General features: G+C 44.0%; 1 non-coding gene across 1 annotated transcript; it reads right to left on the bottom strand.

Moving 5' to 3' along the window:
* Positions 1–8,086: 8,086 nt before the first annotated feature.
* Positions 8,087–8,159, bottom strand: Trnaa-cgc (transfer RNA alanine (anticodon CGC)). Its single transcript has one exon. It is a non-coding gene; the product is annotated as a tRNA-Ala (tRNA).
* Positions 8,160–8,366: the final 207 nt, after the last annotated feature.

Raw genomic sequence — 8,366 nt, forward strand, 5'->3', positions numbered from 1 at the left:
TCTAGTAATGAAGAATGAATAAAAATATTGTCTATGACTGTGCTACAGTTCCCTGCACCCTAGTTGAAAAAAAAAAAAAAACACACAGTCTGCATTAGATCATATGAATTTACGAGAGCCACCAACATCCTTTTTCTTGCACAATCATATACAAAATTAATATTGAAGTCACCACATATGACTACTTTCTGGTACTTCCTACAAAGTGAATCAAGAACCCTCTCTAGCTTGAGCAGAAATGCTCTGAAGTCAGAGTTAGGGGACATATAAACAACAAAAATTAGAAGTTTAGTTTCACTAAATTCAACTAACGCTGCACAACTTTGAAATATCTGTTCAGTGCAGTGTTGTGAAATGTCTATGGACTCAAATGGAATACCGTTTTTTTTTTTATGTACAGAGCCACTCCGCCACCCCGCAAGGTTCAAATGGCTCTGAGCAATATGGGACTTAACATCTACGGTCATCAGTCCCCTAGAACTTAGAACTGCTTAAACCTAACTAACCTAAGGACATCACACAACACCCAGTCATCACGAGGCAGAGAAAATCCCTGACCCCGCCGGGAATCGAACCCTGGAACCCGGGCGCGGGAAGCGAGAACGCTACCGCACGACCACGAGCTGCGTACACCCCGCAAGGAACTCCTTGAGAAACAACCAGCTAATCTGTAGCCTGGTAGAGAAAATCTCTGAATTATGAAATTATTTAAGTGGTGCTCTGATATACGAATAATTTCAGAATCAACATCTGTTAGCAGTTCACTAGCTTCACCTCTAAAACCTCTTATGCTAATTCCTTCTCTGCTTGGAAATATTACATCCTCTGAAGGTGAGTCAGAGGGACTTCCTTTAAGCAGGTATACCTATCACCTGTTCAATCTAAAAAAGGTGCAGGTCTAACACCAACAACTACAGGAATTTTTCCATGAGTGACACCATCACCACCACCCACTACACTGTCACCTTTAAGCTTAGCCAGCCTCCCCTTCCCACACCTATTGAGGTGCAGGCCATGCCTCGTGAAACCCGATCTACTGATAGACCCAACTGGCACCACTGAGATGTGACCCATGCCCTCTGCCATCAGTTCCCTCTCTAGCCCCACTTTAACGCGCCTAACAGCCGCATTAAGGTGAGGCCCATCACGACGCTGAAACAGTGCCACGAAATGCACATTAGTCCCATCAGTTTGAGTAGCTATCTTAAAGTCACCACCAATATCATATTCCCCGTCCCTATAGAGACTGTTCCCTGCTCCACCCACTATCACTACCTGATCCTCCTTCGTAAAATTCCTACATAACTCCCCTATGATTTCAGTCACCTGTGTTAACCCTGCACTAGGCTTCGCAATGCTGGTGACCTGGTACTCACTCCCAAAACTTCCTGCAATTGCTGGCCCACACCTCTACCGTGGTAACTACCTAGCAGCAGAACCTTCTTTCTGCTACACTTTTCAACTAACCCTGGCCTCCTAATTGCTGAGGACTGCTGCAAGTTCCCTACATCTACAGCTACAAGAGGCTCCTCTCCACTGACAGTTGGTCGTATCTATTGCATGTATGCAAAGTAAAACTGTCTGAATACCTCCTAACTATACGTCTACGTTACCAAAGTTCAGTTACACCAGTAGAACTATTTAAGAACTAACAATAATGGTCTCGAAATTCTCTGCCTACTAAGAAAGCAGCTACTTGTATTAGTTCTACAACAACACAGCCAATACCAACAAAACTTCACAAAATTATTAGCTAAAACCAAAAAATTCAAATGACCACTGTAACAATAAGCGAAGTTAAAACACTGAAAGAAAATTTTACTGAAATATTTCACTAGAAACAATAATAAAAGTCAGTTGAAAACTAAAGCACGAAATTTACTAAACGACTTCAACGCACTGAAAACTCTAAAAAAACACAGCGAGCGAACGATTAAAAAAGTTTATTAAGCCGTTACTTCGCCACAAACGGCACGCAACACCGCTGAAATATATTTAATTTAATAACTGTATTACAGAGCACAAATAAGTTTGTCAGTACCTAGCTTTATAGCCGCTACAGCTGCAGTGCACGCCGCAAAATGTAAACACACTACTGAGAGGCCAGGCTTAGACGAGCGACGCAAGCACACTCGCAAATAATAGACCACTCAAGTCAATAACACAGGAAGATAGACTGAGACTGATGAAAATCAGCTAATAAGTTACTTTTACGGCAAATATTAACACAAATAAACTTTAAAATAAGTAAATTAAGTTTAAAATTTTATAAAATATTAACGATCTATTTCAACAGCAGTGCAGTACACGTGACGTCATACCAAAGAGCATCTCGGTTGCATTTTTTGTGTGACTATATCACAGCACAAGCTTGCTTTGATGTTTTAAGCAGCTTCTTGCTTCCCACTGTTGAAAAGCAATTCGGGGATGCCGATTGCATCTTTCAACACGATCGAGCACCTGTTCATAATTCACGGCCTATGGCAGAGTCGTTACACGACAATAACATCCCTGTAATGGACTGGCCTGCACAGAGTCCTAAGCTGAATCCTATAGAACACCTTTATGATGTTTTGGAACGCCAACTTCGTGCCAGTTCTCACCGACCGGCATCGATACCTCTCCTCAGTGCAGCACTCCGTGAAGAATGGACTGCCATTCCCCAAGAAACCTTCCAGCACCTCACTGAACGTATGCTTGCGAGAGTGGAAGCTGTCATGGCTAAGGGTGGGCCAACACCACATTGAATTCCAGCATTACCGGTGAAGGGCGCCACGAACTTGCAAGTCATTTTCAGCCAGGTGTCCAGATACTTTTGACCACATAGTGTATATGGGCATTTACTTAGAGCAAGAGGAAGTATGTACTTTGAGATCTTCAATATTTTCACGATGTATGTGACCGTGTATGCATCGAAAAAAGCGTCCGGTTACTTTTGATCACATAGAATATGTACTTTACCAGAACTACAGAACGGTAGCTTTGGTAGAGCGCAACTCTAAGAGACCGATACCTGCACACATTTTCAGATCAGCAAGCGAGCGAAAAACGGTATAATTAATTCGCGTATAACGCGCGCAAAACGTATATGTAGGCCAGAGAATCTCGGACGTGAGTCAAAACGCTTGGAGTGGGTTTTAGGGATCAATGGGTATTCCACCAGATATATAAAAAGTAACACGAAACATAACACCCAGTGAAGTGACACGTCACAAGAAGAATAGTGGGTTACGGCCTTACTGCCACACAATCCCAGGATGCAGACGGGATCGACCATGCATCGCGCATATATGGTGGTTCAAATGGCTCTGAGCACTATGGGACTCAACATCTTAGGTCATAAGTCCCCTAGAACTTAGAAATACTTAAACCTAACTAACCTAAGGACATCACACACACCCATGCCCGAGGCAGGATTCGAACCTGCGACCGTAGCAGTCCCGCGGTTCCGGACTGCAGCACCAGAGCCGCTAGACCACCGCGGCCGGCGCGCGCATATATGGCTTAATGAATATATACAAACCGACCAAGAAGATCAAAGAATGTATCAGATTCGCAAAGGACGGAAGGGGCCTGTTCACAATGTCGGGAATATACCCCATGCGGAAAAGTACAGGGTGATACCGTGATGTTGTTACAGACATGCAGGGGTGATCTAGAAGAGTAAATGTATCAATATGAGGAAAGGGAAACTGCTCCGAAGACGACCTGTTCGAAAGTTGTAAGCCAATATCGTTCTGATAATTATGACACTGGAATGCACGTACCGGTACTGTTGTTGCTAAACTGTAGGATAGTCAACCTCCACAGATGATAGTATAAACCAAAACAATAAAAACTGTCTTGTAAATATGGACTCTAAAGTGCATACCTTAAGAACTATGGGCATTTGTCCAGTAGAGGACATGTACTTCAAAGTAGGGTAGATGAACAAGTGCTTATAGTTCTTGAGACATGCATTTTAGAGCCCACGTTTACTACACATGGCCGGCCGCGGTGGTCTCGCGGTTCTAGGCGCTCAGTCCGGAACCGCGCGACTGCTACGGTCGCAGGTTCGAATCCTGCCTCGGGCATGGATGTGTGTGATGTCCTTAGGTTAGTTAGGTTTAAGTAGTTCTAAGTTCTAGGGGACTGATGACCACGGATGTTAGGTCCCATAGTGCTCAGAGCCATTTGAACCATTTTACTACACATGTTTTTCTTGTTTTGGTCCATAGACTACCTCTGAAAGTTGCCTTCACAACAACAAATCGGTGCATATATTCCACTGTCAGACGTATAAGGACGATTTTCGCATGTAACTTTCAGCTCGGTCGTTCGCAGGTCATGGTTTCTTACCTCAAACTGATACTTTTACCCTTCTCCATCATCCATGAAAGTTTGTAACATCGCGGAATCACACTGTACATCTTGTAACGACAGGGCTCTCATTCAGTTCCAGGATAATCAACCATAAACAGTATTGCAGGTTGAAACAGGTGGAGAAACCACCGTAGCGGAGCATGCGCGGTATGAGACCGACAACGTAATCAAATTCGCCAACACGCATGTTCTCACGGCGGAGAAGAACTACCACGCTCAGTTGGTCAATGATGCCATTGAAATTCATAAAAGTAAGAACAGTTCTAGCCATAAAGAAGAAAGCATCAAGATAAACGTAACCTGGATGTTCGTGTTGCAACGAACGACCGTTGAAAGTAACAATTGAGGAGCTGCAGCGATAATGACCAGACAAAAATACCCCTCCCCTTCGATATTACCTTCCCCTTCCACAGACTTTATCTCGGAGATTACATGTAATTTCAGGTCACGGCTTCGACTCCAGTCCGCCACCAGCAATGGAGGACGAATTATTGGGACTGCCAGCCCGTCGTGCTGTGAAAAATCACAAAATCATTGGACAAACGTCGGACGAAGATCTCGAGACGGAAGGCAGCAGGCAACACGTGCACATGTCCTGCAGAATATGTTTTGGTAGCACTTTTCGTCAGTAATTGCCAGTTAGGTAGGAGGCGTGTATGCTATTGCCACGTCGATCACTTACTCCTTGTGTAATTAATGTAACTGTTAATATGTGTGCCGGCCGGAGTGACCGAGCGGTTCTAGGCGCTTCAGTCTGGAGCCGCGCGACCGCTACGGTCGCAGGTTCCAATCCTGCCTCGGGCATGGATGTGTGTGATGTCTTTAGGTTAGTTAGGTTTAAGTAGTTCTACGTTCTAGGGGACTGATGACCTCAGATGTTAAGTCCCATAGTGCTCAGAGCCATTTGAACCATTTTTTGTTAATATGTGTATAGATGCGTTACTGTAGGTATTCTTGACACTGATATATACTGCTATTAAGTTGGTATTATTACTGAAATATCGTCAGAAATGGGTCGTTAGTTGAAGTAAAGCGTCACCTGCGCCTAACCACGTCTGAAATCAAAGTATTTCTCGACACGTGATATCTGTTTTCTGCCTACCATTGTAACTTTGCAGTAGCTGTGGCGCATTACGTGTTACGGCGCGGGGGCGGCTCTGCCAGGCAGTCCCCAAGCGGCCCAAAGTTTGGTCGGAACTCCAGGAAATTTCAGCAAATTGTGTTTTCTGTCTGGTTACGTTGTTAGTGTTTGTACCTCCTGCCCAACATAATATAAAAGCATTACTCTTGCAGTCACGCAAGCAACAGCCAGCGGCAGTGCTGCTCGACTATGATGCTCGCAGATCGACAATCCCCAGTGCTTTTCTCACATTACATCTTGGAAGCCTTCGATTGACGCAGTCAGGTGAATGCTGTATTTATTGACTTCCGAGATGCTTGTAACACAGTACTGCAGCAGCATTTATTAACGAAAGTACGATCAAGCGAGGTGTCAAACGGAATTTTTAATTGGTTTGAGGATTTCTTTCTTAGGAGGATACAGTATGTTATCTTGCACAAAAAATGATCGACAAAGGTAGAAATAACCTCAGGCGTGCCGTAGCGAAGCTTTCTGTTCTCGTTATATATCAATTTCCTGGTAGACAATGATAATCGAGGTAGTTGCCTATAATGAAGAAGTGCCTTGAAAAATCTGAGTAAATATCCAGTCAGATCTGGATAAGATTTCAGAGTGGTGCAAACACTGGCAGGTTGCTTTAAATGTTCAAAAATGTGAACTTATGTACTTCATAAATAACAAAAACGTAATAGTGTCCTACGACTACAGTTACGATAATTCACAATTTGAATCTACTCGTACAAATGACTGAGTGTAACAACTTGTAGGGTTGTGAAATGTAGTGATAACATAGGGTCAATCGCAGTAAAGCAGATGAAAACTTTGGTTCGTAGTAGGATAGTGGGAGACCGCTTACCAACACAGCTGCGACCAATTATGGAATATCGTTCAAGTGTGTGGAACCTATAACAGATACAGTGAAGTGCCAAAGAAACTGGCATAGGCATGCGTATTCAAATACACAATATGTAAACAAGCAGAATTCGGCGCTGCGATCAGCAAAAAAATGGCTTGGTTCAAATGGCTCTGAGCACTATGCGACTTCACTTCTGAGGTCATCAGTCGCCTAGAACGTAGAACTAATTAAACCTAACTTACCTAAGGACATCACACACATCCATGCCCGAGGTAGGATTCGAACCTGCGACCGTAGCGGTCGCTCGGTTCCAGACTGTAGCGCCTAGAACCGCCCGGCGACTCCGGCCAGCTGCGATCAGCAACGCCTATATAAGACAACAAGTGTCTGGCGCAGTTGTTACATCGGTTACTGCTGCTACAATGGCAGGTTATCAAGATTTAAGTGAGTTTAAACGTGGTTTTACAGTCGGTGCACGACGGTTGGGACACAGTATCTCCGAGATTGCGATGAATTGGAGATTTTCCCGTACTACCATTTCACGAGTGTACCGTGAATATCAGAAATCCGGCGAAACATCAAATCTCCGACATCGCTAAGGCCGGAATAAGATCCTGCAAGAACGAGATCAACGACGACTGAAGAGAATCGTTCAGCGTGACAGGAGTGCAACCCTTGCGCAAATTGCTGCAGATTCCAATACTGGGCCATTAACAAGTGTCAGCGTGCGCACCATTCAACGAAACACCATCGATATGGGCTTTCGGAGCCTAAGGCTCACTCGTGTACCCTTGATGACTGCACGGCACAAAGCCTTACGCCTCGCCTGGATCCGTCAACACAGACATTGGACTGTTGATGACTGGAAACATGTTGCCTCGTCGGACGAGTCTCGTTTCAAATTGTATCGAGCGGATGGACGTGTACGGGTATGGAGACAACCTCATGAATTCATGGATCCTGCATGTCAGCAGGGTGTAACACCTATTTTCGACCTATTTATGTATCTGTCTCGATATTTCTATGTCAATTTGTAGTGTTGCTTATGTAGAGTTTTCTATTTATCATGTAAATTCTTTGACTATGCATAAATATTTCAGTTATGTGAACTTTTGAACGCTGTTGTTTAAATTATGCTTGTGGATTTAAATAACTACTGGAATGACTGTTGTATAATGTATTGTAAATGAATTGGCCCATAGAGAACGTGGGGTTGAATGTAAAAGATGTGGGGAAGCGACACAGCTACGGAAGTAGCCTGGCAGAGTGGAAAAGGTGTGGTTGGTGCTCAAGTGCCAACTTGTCCTTTGTTACAGGTAAGCAGTCTGAGCTGAGCAGTGCTTTGGTTAACATCTCGCTAGCAGTAGCGGATCATTGTGGGCGCAATTCTTGGAGTTCTTCAAACCATGAACGTTTTGGTGCCCTCATGTACTAGTCTAGTCTAGTTAGTTAATGAAACAATACAAAGGCTCCTTTAGAGCCAGTGTAGTTAGATTCGCAATCCGTTCAATTGCTTCAAACCGAGTTTAAGAAAGAAAGAAATATTTACTGTGTTAGCTATTCTAATGTAAGTTGGTGGTGGTGGTGGTTAGTGTTTAACGTCCCGTCGACAACGAGGTCATTAGAGACGGAGCGCAAGCTCAGGTTAGGGAAGGATTGGGAAGGAAATCGGCCGTGCCCTTTCACAGGAACCATCCCGGCATTTGCCTGAAACGATTTAGGGAAATCACGGAAAACCTAAATCAGGATGGCCGGAGACGGGATTGAACCGTCGTCCTCCCGAATGCGAGTCCAGTGTGCTAACCACTGCACCACCTCGCTCGGTGAATGTAAGTTGGTTAATGCAAAGGCATAGAGACCCTGTGCTAAGCAATGAAGCTATAGAGTATGATCATTTAAATCAGAATCATTTCATACTCTTCCCTGTTTAGTATTGGTGACTGGTTCCATCAACTGCTGCATCTAGTTCTTTTAAAGTACGTAGTGTTGTGAGGCATATGTTACTATTTGCTATTTCATTGGCCATTT

This window comes from Schistocerca nitens, chromosome 3 (assembly GCF_023898315.1).
Source record: "Schistocerca nitens isolate TAMUIC-IGC-003100 chromosome 3, iqSchNite1.1, whole genome shotgun sequence".
Taxonomy (NCBI): Eukaryota; Metazoa; Arthropoda; class Insecta; order Orthoptera; family Acrididae; genus Schistocerca; species Schistocerca nitens.